Here is a 14,924-nt window from a genome sequence, read left to right as displayed (position 1 = left end):
TCCTCCTGAGGTGATAAGCCCTTGACAGCAAGGTAGTGGATGACTTTCACAAAAGCCAGTGTTGTCCTTTTTCTCAGACAGTGCTGACTTGCAATTTTCAACCTCAGACTTTCTACATAATCATTAAATGAGTTGAGTTGCACGTGCATATAACTATATCTTAGTTACAGTGAAAACTCTGAGCCTGCTTCCCTCAAAGGCCACTTGTTCCTGGTCTATCTTCCGATTTCTGCTTTTGTGTGATGATTATAGTAAACTCATACTCATTTGATGCAACTCATTCGAAAACACACACATACATTTGTCTCGCTGGACACTAACGCTAAACATGGCTGACTGAAATATGCTGAATGTTTCATAGCCTCATTTTTGAGAACTCAGATTTAAATTTCACAAATAATAAACACATAAAATGTGTGATAGAGGGGAATTTTAATGCTGTTTAGGGGTAAAATGATCTCGTTAGTGCATTCTGTTTAAAAGGCATTAACTGCTGACAGATGAGTGGTATCTTTGCCAGTTGTGCACTTGCAGCACAGCTGCTGTCTGTGGCCTGACCACACCACCTCCACCATGGCTCTGAACTCGTCCAAGAGAGACAGCTGTGGTGTGTAATGATTTTAATATCATGTGTGATGACTGTAGAGCATAGCACAACATTTCTAAATATCTCACTAAAACTAGGTTGACATGTACAAACACCACACAGTCTAAAGGAGAGCACTCTCTCACATCAACAGCCAAGACGTGAACAAGGTCCAGTGTATTTTCTCCTTTTATAACAAACTTGATATGTTGGTGGAATTTCTTCAAAACAGACTTGAAATTTTCATGATTGCAGTCACCAGCAAAGATGAAACATCCATCACACTGTGCTTGTGTTTGTTGATCTCTGATGTCGCCGTGCGGCTCTTGCAGTGTTCTTGTTGCATCAGCGCTCGAGGGCAGGTAGACAGCTACATGACAACAGTGGTGAACTCCCTGAGCAGACAGCATGACTGGCTCTTTATGAGCATAAACTCCACCAGTGGAGAGCAGTCTTTGGACACCAACCACAGCATTCATACACTATTCCTTGTGGATTTAGACACACAGATCCACCGCCTCAGGTCTTATTGGACAGCAATGATTCCCTGATGTTTTGGTGGCTCGATGGCCGTGTCAGGAATGTTACTGTGTGGCCATGTTTCCATGAAAACAAAAACAAAGATGCATCAGTTCTTCATTTCACACTGGGCAGTCTGTTGTAGTCCCTCTGCCAAAGCTGCAGCTGAGTTTCCTTGCTTAAGAGATTTTTTTTGTGTTTCTAACACAGTTTTAGACTGAAAATCCCCACCTCGTGTTGTGTTTAGTGAGCTGTGTTACATCGGTAAAGATTGTCTTGCCAGAAATCACTTGGAATAGGACAAAAAAAAAGTGTCTGATCCTTGTTAATTTTGAATAGAGCTGTCAGCTGACCCTCTTCTATGTGCTGAATATAATGATGTAGTTTCTGCTGAACTGTAGCACAGAGAGACACTCATGGTAAGCATGGCTCTGTATTAACATATCCTAAATGTTTTCTATGATTTTTGAGAACTTTGATTTCATCAAGTATGTGACATTTGGAATGAATTACATTTAGAAATGAAGCTTGGAATATGTGGGGACCAAATATGTGATAGGATGGGAGTGTAATGCTGTTCAGATGGAAGATGATATCATCTCTGCGTCTTATTTAAAAGGCACTGAGCCACTGCTGTCTGCTTTATTCCTTCCATTCACTACATTATTTAACATTTCCTAAGATAAGTCTTGTAATTTCTTTCTCTTTGTGATTAATTTTGTTTTCAGTAGTGGTTACTAACTTCCTACTAACTGCTGACTTCCTCTGGGTTTTTCTTTTCGTGCGCACAGGCTGTAAAAAGACACGGTATCTTTGCTGGTTGTGCTTTTGCAGCTCTGCTGCTCACTGTAGCCTGGGCAGACCACCACCACCAAGAGGGAGAGCTGGGCTGCCACCAGCTGTCCTCTCCTAACGCTGACTTTGCCTTTGCCCTCTACAGAAGTCTGAATGCCAGTGTTTCTAATGAGACGCTCTCTTACAAAAGGCTGTGCTGAGACACAACGCCTGAATCCACGGAACTCAAGAGACCCTTACTGGTCTCCACCAGGAGCGTCCTTCTCATGGACAACATCACTGCTCCCACAGCTATGTAGGAGGCACACACTAGGGAAACAGATGTTTTCATATGTTTACACTTTAGTAGGTTTTAGTAGCTTTGGTACATTAGCTCATTTTTGCCTCATTCACGAACTGTAGAGACATGAACAGAAATGTTAGTCTGTTTGCAGTCACACATTTATTTCCATCAGTCATTTCAACCTGGCGAGGCATCTGAAAGTCTGAATGCAGTTTGTGGAAGTGGAACCTGGAATTTAAATATTCAACTCCCTTCCTACAAAGTAGACTGCAGCAGCCATCAAACTGTCAAACAGCACTACTGTGAGGTGCATATGCAGAGAGGAGCTGGCATTCAGAAAACTGACAATGTAATGGCAGGCATCATTGCCACAGTAAACTACATAAAAAAAAGACTGGTCAAAGCCCCGATTTTCTCCACACTGCGTGAAGAAATGGGATCTGATCGCACAGCTGTTTCGTTTCACAGCGAGTCCTGATGGCTGTCGCGTGGGAAGGTACTATCCAGGGTGTTTGAATTGCAGGATGAGAGCTGAATCTTCTTGGAGGAAGAGGTGAATGAACTTGCCCACAAGTTAAATGATAACAACTTCCTCATGAAACTTTCATAAGTCAGTGACCAGTTTCAGAAACTATAATTTTCTGCAGATGCAGGACGCCATCACACACCTTGCACTGCTTCCAGATAAAATCCCATCAATAACAAGAAAAGTGAAGATGTGGGAGAAGCGAAAGGATGACATACAGATTCGTTTGAGAGCCTGAGATTGTACAAGCTGCAGAACACGGTGATCCTGGGTATGAAAACTCATACATCTACCCATATTTCCCAGTGCAGGATACAGAAAAATATAACTAGATGCGAGACCCCTTCAGTGCAGCATCAGCTGACTACTTCAGCACAGCATTGATCTGACCTCTTATTCAAAAGTGAGGCTGCAATTTAAGTTCAAGACCTTGGCTGCGTTTTGGATTGGAGTGGAAAAGGACTACCCACTGCTGGGCCAGGGAGTCCTGGCTGCACTCTTACCTCTGGCCACATCCTACCTGTGTGAGACAGGTTTTTCTACTGCTGCCTTAATCAACACAAAACACAGGTCAAAGCTGGACACTGAAAATAAACTAAGAGCGGCAGTCTCACAGCTGCTGCCCCACTTTTAGAGGATCAGCAGCACAAAACAAGCAGCAGAGCTGAAGTGTAACACAAGCAGAGAAAAGGTTCAGGTTTCTGTTTGTTCTCATGGAGTTTGTAAACTTCCTGTTCTTATACAGAGAGACAGGGGAAACCTTAAAATAAAAATGATTTAGCCTCTATCCCATAGCTAACTTTGCCCAGATGTCAGGCTCTCTTGATGATCGCACAGGGAAGCGACCTAATGTATGTCTGTCTGTTCTTTGTCTAGCTTGTAAGCTGGGTCGGGCTTTGCATCTCCTGCTGGGTTCAAGAATATGATACAGGACCTGGACCCTGACCAGGCCATCGTGCTTATTAACTATGCCTACTCTAAAGGTAAGAAACAAGTTCATGTCAAGGTCTAGTTGTGTAGTTTGTAGTTTGTTGGACCAAAACTCACCAAATAAACCAGTTAAAGAGATATTGAATGTAACATGAAGTATGATGATTGAAGAGCATGCTGCAACACTGACCTATAGTCTCTACGTTACTGTCATCTCCTCATCTCTGCTGTCTCACGCAGGGCAGTGGAGGAAAACCCTTCACTTATTCAAACAGAATGCCTTGGTGTATGTTGGGATCAGGAGAGGTAACACAGAATAATCAGTGAATAGATCAATATAACCTGGATGAACCAGTGACTGAGAAAACAATGACTGTAGTATTTGATTTACTTGAAACTACAAATATTGTGTTGATTCTCACAGTTTAACTCAAATAGACAAGCTGTAATTTAACTGTATATTTCAGTTTATATATTTATATTGACACTGGTAATGTTCTGTGTTGTTTCTGTGGATGTGTTCTTGCCAATGTTTTCCATCTCTGATGCCTCCCTGCTGAAAAAAAGACCCTTTGGCTTCTACAGTTTTCCTAGACAGTGTGTTTCACTCTAGACTCTGGCTCCTCACCAGGCATCCCACAAGGCTGCGCTGCGTGTCACTGAGATGGGGAACAGATGCGGCAGCCACCACCGTCGTGGAGGTAATATACTTCGTTTTGCCACCATCTGTCAAAATTGACAGGCCCCTCTTGGAGAGCTCCACTGGGAGCATCTTCTTCATGGGCAAGATCAACAACCTCACAGCCATGTAAAGGCACACGCTAGAAAAATGGGAATCATGATCATAGACTTCATCATGAGGATCCTGTCATTATCAAAATCCTTCACTTGTTCCCCATCATACTGATAATGTAGTATCTGTACATGTACTTGTTTGTGTGTGTTTTTCTTTGCAGGTGAGTTTTTAATGGAAGCAACTCGACGACATAACATCAAATACACAATACATATATTAAAATACATGTAAGTATGATTAAAGAATTGGTGGGTTATCATTTTCTCAAATCTCATATTTCCTGTCACTTTTAATGAGAACAGCACAGGTAGGAAAGACCCAAACACAGACTCAAAGCCTGAAGCAGGGAAGTAGCTTTAATAGTTACCTGACTGATGCCATGCCCATATTTGGACATCAGTCTGTTTTAACCGTTGCTGAGATACATATTCATCTTTCTGTATATATCAAATCTTGTGAGTCAGCTGGAGGAAAACACGCGTCAGCATCATTTAGATTCTAAATCTCTGCAGGTGAAGAGTTAAGTTTCATTTGGCCAATGACACAACGGAGAGAGGATGTGTAACCTGATGGCCATCAGCCTCGCACAACTCCTCGTCCTTTGACCTGTCAACAGAGGAGTTGCTGCAAAAGTGTTTACACAATCAGTGCACATATACTTTGTCTCCCCTGTCAGCGCCCACACACACATACTGACTTCTGTGAAGGACATGAGTAAGAAGTGTCTGAATCAGAAAGCTGAGTGGGCAGCCCTATTGGAGGGCTGCAACACTTCCAATCTGTCCAGTCTGCTGAATATAAACAGGTACTGTTGAGGACTGAGCAGCATTGCATTAAATATCTAAGCTGCACAGGTTTGTATTGACATTTCTTATCTGATTGGCACTGTGTATTTGACCTGTATAACAGTTTTAGCCTCATAATTACAAAAATCTTTCACTTGTCATTTTTTAGTTCTTTTTGAAAGCACGCTGCTCAGCTTTACATCTTTGGGGTGTATTTTTCATATTGTTCCAGTCAAATATTGCTCCCTGTTAATTTCAGTGCTACTTGAAAATCAATTAGTGGATTCTTGAGACTTTCTCTCACAGTGAACATCAAGTGACATTATCTTGGTTCAGTAATGCAGTTAAAGCGCAGAATAATTTGACAAGCATGTGCTCGATTACCTCATAACAATAGAGTATCATATTGTGCAGAAATCAGAGGAAAACAACAGCAACCTTGAATAAACATAAATCCAAACAGAAAACACAACATGGTTTGCAAACTGATTAGCTGTAATGAAAACTATGTGTTATTTGTAGTATATGAGCTAGCATGTGCACAACTGCTGGTACAGTCCTCGACTGATCGATAGGAGCTCATATATTTTTACTCATTCTTTCTGAAGTGCTGATTCTTGACTCACTGTGGCCTCAGACTGAACACCACTTCCCTTCACTCCCCTAAACCTTCAGTTTTTCACAGTAAATCACAAGGATTTATTTTTAGGCTACTATAAAATGCATAGACAGTTTTACATTTTGCATTGTAATTTATGTCTTATCAAGGTTATTAAAGCTCACATGAATGATGAAACCATCTCTCAGAGATTTTATATTTTACTAAATGTGTCCTGCATGTATCCTGAGCAGGGAATGACATATTGTGGAAGCTCTTATTAGTGTACATTGCATTTTAACAGATGTTAGATCTTCATTAACTTTATATTTATTTGTAATCATGGATCAGATTCTTTCTCAAACTTGGTATGGTGTTTCATTATGGGGGAATAATTACTGTGTCACCGATGGCAGTTTCCCAGCTAATTCCCAGTTCCCAGCTTCAGTCTGGTTTGTGTTAAGTAAGAATATTTTGCTGTTACACAGATCAGATTGGAATAAGTGTCCATGTCAAAGCAAGTTGCTTCTCCCACTGCTCTGTGTTTGTTTACTAGTGTAGCTTGTGCTTGCACAACATTAAAGCTTCAGGCTAACAAGTTATGGCAAGACTTCTTATTTTCAGTTAGCATTACTGTCTTAGCTGTGCTGAGTATCTGGAGTTCAATGAGAAAAATGGGAAGAAGGATAAGAATCAGCATGGAAAGTTCTCTCTTCGTCTCACCAGATGTTGAAGATGGACACAGTTATATCGTGACCAGTTCTAATCCACCTTGAACACTGCTCTTATTTCTAGTCTGCAGCTAAAAAGGAGGATATACAAAGGTTGCAGTTAATTCAAAACAGAGCTGCGAGCGTAGCTTTGCACCGTCCATATCACACTATCACGGACAAAATACCTTTCAAACTATCCTGACTGCTTGTCAAAACCAGACTCAGCCTGTTGTTTATTTGGAAAATTATGTTCTATACACTGCTGCAACAATGTTGTGATTATTCGGCTAAAAGGAAAATATTTGCAATAAACACAATCTGATTTACCAGCACAGTCTTTATTGGGTAATTTGTTACACCAGGATTACTATCTGGATAAACCAAATAACTGGACCAAGGTAGTCCTGAAGGTATGGTTTAAGACCTGCATGCAGGAACTGAAATAGGTGATGTACAATGCAGAGTTCAAGCCCTCAGGGGTTGACATACAGTTTCTAACTAGTGTTAATGGTGTAGAGTCCTTTACACACTTTCAAATTCATACAGCCTTGAAAAAAATTATTTCTTCCGATAGCTCCAGGTCAGAGACTCCTTCAATAAAAGAAATCAAACAAAAGGAGGACAACTGGAATGATACCTGGGAAAACCAGACTGAGACTACCAACTCAAGAGTTGTGCTGAAAGAACATAATACACTATTTTGTGACTAAAAAATTGAAATCTATTCAAAGGGGATCCACAGGGTCAGGATATATTTTCTGAGCTTGACCTTTATTTTTGTCATAGTATCAGGAGACTGCTAAAGAAATAATGAACATCTTTGTACCCGCAGTTTATTGCCTATTTGTCACATTATACCTGGGCAAAATACCAAACAAACTCATGGCTCAGGATGAATACCACTTTAAAATCCTCTTGGCTGATAGCGAGAACGCCAGTACACAATAATGACTGCAGCCAAAACCCTCCAAAGGAAAACCGGACTCTAATTGTCAATGAAATAAACTGCATGAAGAAATTGACCTCAATATGCCAAATACTGGAAAAATGGACTAGATACTGTGTATGTGCTGATAAGGCATAGGCCAATGCAAATGTCAAATGCCATTGAAAAACCCTTTTCCTGTACAAGGGACAGGTTTGGACCAGTTTGTAGGCTTTAGGGGGATCTGTTAGCAGAAACTGAATATAATATTCATAATTAGATTTCCCTTAGTGTATAATCACCAGAAACATGGAATTCTTGTGTTTTCATTAGTTTAGAATGAACCCTCTACAGTAGCCCAGTAAGGACAACCTGAACACTAGTTGGAAAGGGAGGGGTAAGGGGAGGGGCATTCAGACACACTGGTCCCACAAAGACTAGTGACCGCATCAGCAGACGCTGATGGGGATCCTGTAAACAATAAACAACTAACAGACGGACTGATCAAAACATGTTAAGAATTACATGACCGTAAACTTGATTCACAGGTAAGAAAACCTGAGTGGAGACAAGATTTTACCTTAAGCAGTAGCAGCAGTTTACTGGTAACAACAGGCACAAAGTCAACTCTGCAGTGGTTGAGTCTATGCAATTACACTGAGGCCACTAACGCATTAATGAAATAATCTGCACCAATTGTTCACACATCATTCGCTGTGTGACCCTTATTTACATGGAACAGATTGTTGTATAAAAGCAGATAGTGTGGAAACACTAGCAGAACACATTGTATAACGTGGAAGCCCTGGTGCATGCTGGGAGGCTTCCCTTCACACCTACCTTTCAGGATGCTACGACACAACCTGGCTGATAGTCGTGCTATGGAGTAAACAGATGGCTTGTGTGTATTTACAAAGGTGTAGGTGGTCAGAGTCATCAGAGCTCAGCGGTAAATATTGCTCTTTGCACGTTAAAATTTTCTACATGCTAAATACTGTAAAGGCAACTTGCAAGTAGTATCTCTTGCACTTCATTTATAAAGGCAAAGTTAATTCTGCACTGTAGTATGTTGTTTCTGAGTCTCGGCACAAAGATGTGTTCATTAGTGTTGAGCTCCCTCTTCTACTAGTGAAAATCTCTCAGATCTCTTCGCTTTGGTTATTATTCCTGCTTGAAGATGATCAAATGTGTGGTGCGCATACAAATCAAGACATGATGTGATACATTGTGAAGCGGGCATCTATAATGCATACACCGCCAGGTTGAGGGTGCGCGAGTCCCGACACCAGTTATTTTAGTCTGATGCTCTCGCACGGCTCACTCTGTCGGATGTGACGGGAGGAGAAACAGCATCTCACAGCCGTGAGACTGACTGACAGACAGGGGCAGGGAAAAGACATAAGAAATGAACTGATGAGATAACTGGGTGTTTTTTTTGACATCACACATTGTATATTCCAGCATTCGACACATGCGTGACAGTCAGAGCACATACTGCTGCAGTCTGAAAGAGGAACTGCTTAAAAATTCAGTTTGTTCACACGTCAGCTGTCGTATGGTGTGATCACACCTATGGCTTTTCTGAATTCTACTGGAAAGATGTACTTTACTTCTGTCATTTGGTTATAAAGTAAGGTTATATGGACATTCACAAAGTCATTGCAGCCATTTTGAGGCTCTAAACAAATCTGATAACACGATGCTATAATCAACATTTTCATTTTGATAATGATTCAAATTACTATGTGAAAGATTTTACTCGAGGTGATGAACCTGCAGATAATTCTCACCCACTCTGCAGCTCCCTCAGCTCCATGGAGCGTTTTAGCCTCTCTCAGCTCAGTTTTGTTTTGTGTTTGGCTAGCTACCTTAGTATCTTGGTTCACCATTTAAAGGCCACACCAGGCAGTTGGTTTTAGAAAAGGAATTCTAATAAACCAACTGTAAGCTCCCTACAGAGCAGAATGAATTTACATTCAGTGCAACTGTCTGGTGCAAAAATTCTTCTCACCTGCACAAATGAACTCAATTAATCAGACTAACTCTCCAGAGTAATTAACTCCTGATGGAAATCAGATTGAGAGCGACGAAGATGACACACACTTAAAACACAAAGAGTTATAACAATCAGAGAAGTCAGATGCCTTCCTTAATGGCATCCACAGCACCATTCCATTTGTTTTCAGACATAACAGGATCAAGGATCAAGGATCAAGGAACTTTATTGTCATACCAGGACATTTACATGTTATGGTACGAAATTAGTACTCAGGTCCCAGTTTAAGCCATAACAGGACCAGATTCAGTGAAGACGCTTGATTTGCGATGAACCTGCGGGTCGATGAATGTGGTGACGCGTTCACTCGATGTTTCTATTAATATCTCTTGAGATTAAAACAGCCCAGATGTGTTATGGCGCTGTATTATCGAGGTTCAATTGTTGCTGTAATTAGTGCATTTGTACATCCACATACAAATAGTATTGATGAATGGATATGTTTTGGCCATTGACTATTTTATCATACTGTTCTGTGCAGAGGAGACTTTATCTTTCAAAGAATTTTTTTTTGTGTGTGATTTTATACTGAATGTCAAATTACTGGAAATCTCTGTGCAAGTGTAGAGTGTAGAGCTGTGAAATGGGAGAGAGTATCTCCACCCCCGACTTTCCTCTTAGGTGTGAATTGTTGTGTGTGGGTGATCTGGAGGAAGAAAGGAGAGAGGGAATGGGAACGTTCAATGAACTTCGCTGTAATGAATGTCCAATTTTTTCTTCTTCTCCTTTTTCTCTCTCCTTTTTTTCTGCCCCTTTTTCATTTGCACGTATGAAGTCATTATTCATTATTACATTTGATGAAAGCAGAGTGACAGCCATGCTCAAAAAATGTTACAAACTTTCATTTTAGACATTTGTTATGCATTTTATCTACTATTTTATTCATATATTCCATTAGACTATATATATAATATTTTCCCCCCAACTACTCCACTACCTAAGACCTTGGTAAACCCCTTTCAAGTACCAAAACAATTCATCCACATGAGTAAAGGTATGTTTTCACAAGAAATTTGCAGAACCTCAAAAATCGAGCTTTAGGGCCAAATCATCTCTTTATACAGAGTTCTAGGACAAATGGGTGAATCATTATAGATAGCACTGAGATTTTTTCTGCTAATTTTGATGTGAAACACGTGGGTCTCATGTTATATGCAAGTACCTTTCAAAGATAAATTTAAGAAGATATGTAAAAATCGAGAAAATCTAGAATCCGGGGACTAATGAATGGGAATGAAAGGAGAAACTTTATTCTGCTTGCATAATGTTTTTTTTTTCATGCATCCCCCTTGTTACTGTAGCCTAACAGTGATGGATGAAGAAACAGTCCAATTTGGGCAAGCCAGCAACAGCACTAATAAAGTTATACAGATGCAGTTGGCTGTTGCTGTCTCTGGCAGCTTACACAGTATTCTTCTCTTTATTACTTCCTGGGCTCACAGTTATAGATGAACTTATGAATATGAGACCAGGTTCATGTGAAGGTTTTCGTTTCTTGTCTGTCATGATTTAGAGGACTATGGGGGGCGTAACTGCGTTTTTTTTGTTGTTGTTTTTTTTTGGAGTGGGGTGGGGTCCTGTGCCCCCAGACAACATGGGGGCGGAAATAACAATATGTCCTCCTTTTATGAACCCAGGCAACGGACCCCTCTCTTGTCATCTCCTTGTTATTTTCAATGAATTTCCGTTTGCCGAGGTAAACACAGGCGTGTGACTCCCCCTTTTAATTCCACACGTGGTTGCGCCCATGGTTAGCTAACATGGCTAGCCAGCACACGCAACTCGTTATCTACTCTAGCGCGTCCTTTTGTTCTGTGTTGTTAATTTAACGGGTTTTTAATCCGGTCAGTCAGTGGAGGTGAACAAATGGAGAAAGTAACGACTGAGAAACGGAGAAAGAAGGACCGACAGGCAGCACGTTACTATACACCTGAACAGGTAACATTAGCTGAGTAAATAAAGGGAATTGTTAAGGTGTCAGGTAACTGACTACTGTCAGTGGTGGAAAATAACTGAGTATTTCCATTTTATGCTAATTTATACTTCTACTCCACCACATTTCAGAGGGAAATATTGTACTTTCTACTCCGCTACATTCATTTGACAGCTTTAGTAATTGTTACTTTGATGACAAGATTTTACACAATATATAACAAGGTCTAAAAATACAGCACACTGTTAAAGATTGAACCAGAGGTTTCCAACCTTTTTGTCTTCTAACAGTGTGTTGTCAGGGTCACATTACAGATGTCTGTGAGTTGTTACAGCTCCACCAAACAGTGATTTGTCCCTCTATGGTTTCATTTAAATAAGTGTTCTAATGATCCAACATCTCACCAAAAATCTGAGATTAGAGAAACAGTCCAAAAACTGAAACCACATCAGTGAATCAAAACTTTATTTTTCTTCTTTCCTTTCCCATTAATCAGGTTTATCTGATGTCCCTATTTATGAAACTGTAAATGAAGTAGTTCAAACCAGCTCCACCTGCAGCAGCTACAACAGTAACATGCTGCTGACACACTGATGCTTCAGTATTAATCATCTAATCATGTCATGTATAATAATATATCAGTCAGAGACCAAAACACTACCTTTACTTTAATACTTTAACTACATGTTGCTGCTAATACTTATGTGATTTTTCTTGAATTAATTTTTCTTGTGATGGAATATTTTTACTTTTCTGTATTGATACTTTTGTCAGTAAAGGCTCTGAATACTTCTTCCACCCCTGACTACTGTACATTCTACACTGTTCTTTATACACTTACTGTATAGCTAGCTAAACAATGTGATGATATTTCAGTAAATGAAACTAGTGATACAAGCAGAACATTCAAATTAAAATGATCATCAAGGTCAGTCACTGTTCCTCTGGTAAAATAATGGTATCTGGTCACAATACAGGCATCTCAGAGAGACAGGAAGAGAGAGAGACGTGCTGAAAGCAGTGGACAGACAAGGACGTGCTCTGGAGATACAGATGATCAGGTAAGAAAGTGAAATGTGACAGTGTAAGTATCTTAATGTAATGGACTATAGGTAACTATAGGTCAAAATTGTGCTTGTTTTCAGTTTATGTTTTATGTGGTAGTGTGTCCATGTAACTGCTATCATTAATTCACTGGTGAAAAGATGCAGTGATTCCAACACTACATGTTAAGTTTATTTCAGGAGACTAACAGGGATAAAGAGACAGAACCAGACAGAGACAGCAGTGGTTGAAAATGAAGGTTTTATATTTGATTCTTTGTATAAGTCTATGATTTCATTCACATCAGACTTTTCAGTGTGAATGCAGAGACTTTTATTTTGAAACAAATCAGAGGAATTGTAGACTGTTCCTTTAAATATGAGATCAAATGGTCAGTGTAGTCCTCAACACTATGTTCTAAATGTGCCAATTTATATACAGTATATAAATATCGTAGCATTGTGGGAAATACACTCAAAAACAGGAGGGCTCTCATTTGGACCCCAGCAAAGTCTAGACCATGAGGCATAAATCAGTTTGAATAAGCTAAACTTTTGTTGTTGGTTCAACGAAATGAAGCACAGGAGCAAATAGTAATAGATCAGTTACATTAAAAAACCTAGATTGTTATAGATTATTATGACTACTTACTATATTAAATGGAATGGGAGTTAAATGGGTTGATAAAAGTTTAGTAGAGAAATTGGGATAGTACATGATAGCTTGGCATAGGAGCTGAAGGTGTGGGGAAGCAGCTAGCCTCTATCAAAAACATGGAGAAATGTGACTCCTGGTAACTTCAAAGTTGTTTTATTTACATGTGGATTGTTTTTCGCTGGCTTTACTGAATGGAAATACATTGAATGGCTATTGCAGATGATAAATTGTATCAAAAATAAGGTTTGATTATGTAAAAATCTTAAAGTGCTTATTGTCACTTCACTTGGATGTTTGTGCGTCACAGTGCAGAGTTTGACACTAGAAGGCTGTTTTCACATCCATCTGCTGAAGGTGGGAAGTGTCTCTGCTCGCGTTCAGTTTAAGATGTGTAGGTAGGATCAGGATTTTGTGACAGCACTGTTTTGGAAGAGACTTGTCCAGTTTACCTGAGTGTGATGTGGAAGCTTGAAACCTCCAGAGATTTCAGGAAAATATAAAATAATCTCATAATATTAGATTATGGATTTTTCAATGAAGGAGAAAGATAAAATGAGATTTAAAAAAAAAGAATTGATTTAATTTTTTTGTGGAAAAAAACACCAGAAACACTACTAATTACAGTAAGGGAATTTTATATGTTTCTAAATATATCTGTAGGGTGTATTTTAGTGTAGAGACACAAATTAAGCACTAAGCACACACATAAGAAACACTGTGGAAAAGGAGAAGTATAACTTAACTTTACTCAGCAGGATAACATACATAATCACACAGACACCAGCAGGTGGCACTGTTGTGTCACAGGAACAGAGCAAGGGGTCCTTGCTGCTTGTCATTGTTCTCTCAATGCTCTACTCATTTGAGTTTGTAATTTAGACCAGAATTAAAGCCCAGCCGCTCCTCCATTCATTGGTCTACTTTACACATCAAAGTCAAACGAGTTGAACCTCGGAAGGTCATGGAAAGGCTCTCTCTCCCATCACCTGTTATCATCTGTGTGCGGGTCGCACCACAGTCTCAGCCATAGAAAACACATTAAAGGAGGAATCTACCAAAAAAAGAGAAAGCCAATTACTTTTTATTTTTATCCATGGACTTAGACAGTGGAAACAGGTGCCAAAAAAAGCAAAAACCCAAAGCTTTAATCTGTTTTTGGAGGAAAAACTATGGCCTACTACTACTGATGAGCTCGTAATTTATTTTTGTAACAACAGTGAGTTAAATTTGCTTATTTACAAAAATCTTGACCAAAGATCCAAGATTAAAATTCTGTAATAGTGAGTGATTAAGTGGATTAAGTGTATTAAGAGTGGGGACTAAAATGTTTCTTCACACACGTTTTGGCATTGTAATCAGTCAAGATGACAGAACCCAGAGGTTCTTCATTATACATGCATCAATAATAAAAACCACTGAATATACAGCAGACTGTCTGGTTATAACCTCGTTAAATGTGCATCAAAGCCAACCAAGAGAACGAGGCAAAGAGCTGGGTCGACAGAAGGAGGCTGCTCCTGCGTCAAAGACAAACAATAAGAAAAGCGATCATGTTTATTATTTATTTCTGCCTTGCCACAGAAAGTAGAGATGTACAGTGAGATCACTTTTTTATGTTGAGGCCTCTGTGGCAGAAAGGGGATAAACTTCACAAGAAACTAAAAATGTTTGTATTCACAGGGCATTTGGTTGTGATCTCTTATTACAGTAACTCACGCTGACAGTCCAAAGCACATCACTCACTAACTGAGCTGACCTATGGGTCTGTGCCCACACAC

At 39.7% G+C, this 14,924-nt stretch overlaps 1 long non-coding RNA gene across 1 annotated transcript; it reads left to right on the top strand.

Moving 5' to 3' along the window:
• Positions 1–2,090: 2,090 nt before the first annotated feature.
• Positions 2,091–6,787, top strand: LOC121199719. Its single transcript, XR_005896460.1, has 3 exons — positions 2,091–2,195; positions 3,586–3,692; positions 4,271–6,787. It is a non-coding gene; the product is annotated as an uncharacterized LOC121199719 (long non-coding RNA).
• The last annotated feature ends 8,137 nt before the right edge of the window (positions 6,788–14,924 follow it).

This window comes from Toxotes jaculatrix, chromosome 19, assembly GCF_017976425.1.
Source record: "Toxotes jaculatrix isolate fToxJac2 chromosome 19, fToxJac2.pri, whole genome shotgun sequence".
NCBI classification, from domain to species: Eukaryota; Metazoa; Chordata; class Actinopteri; family Toxotidae; genus Toxotes; species Toxotes jaculatrix.
Note: the sequence above shows the minus strand (reverse complement) of the source record. Positions and strands in the feature narration are given on the sequence as shown.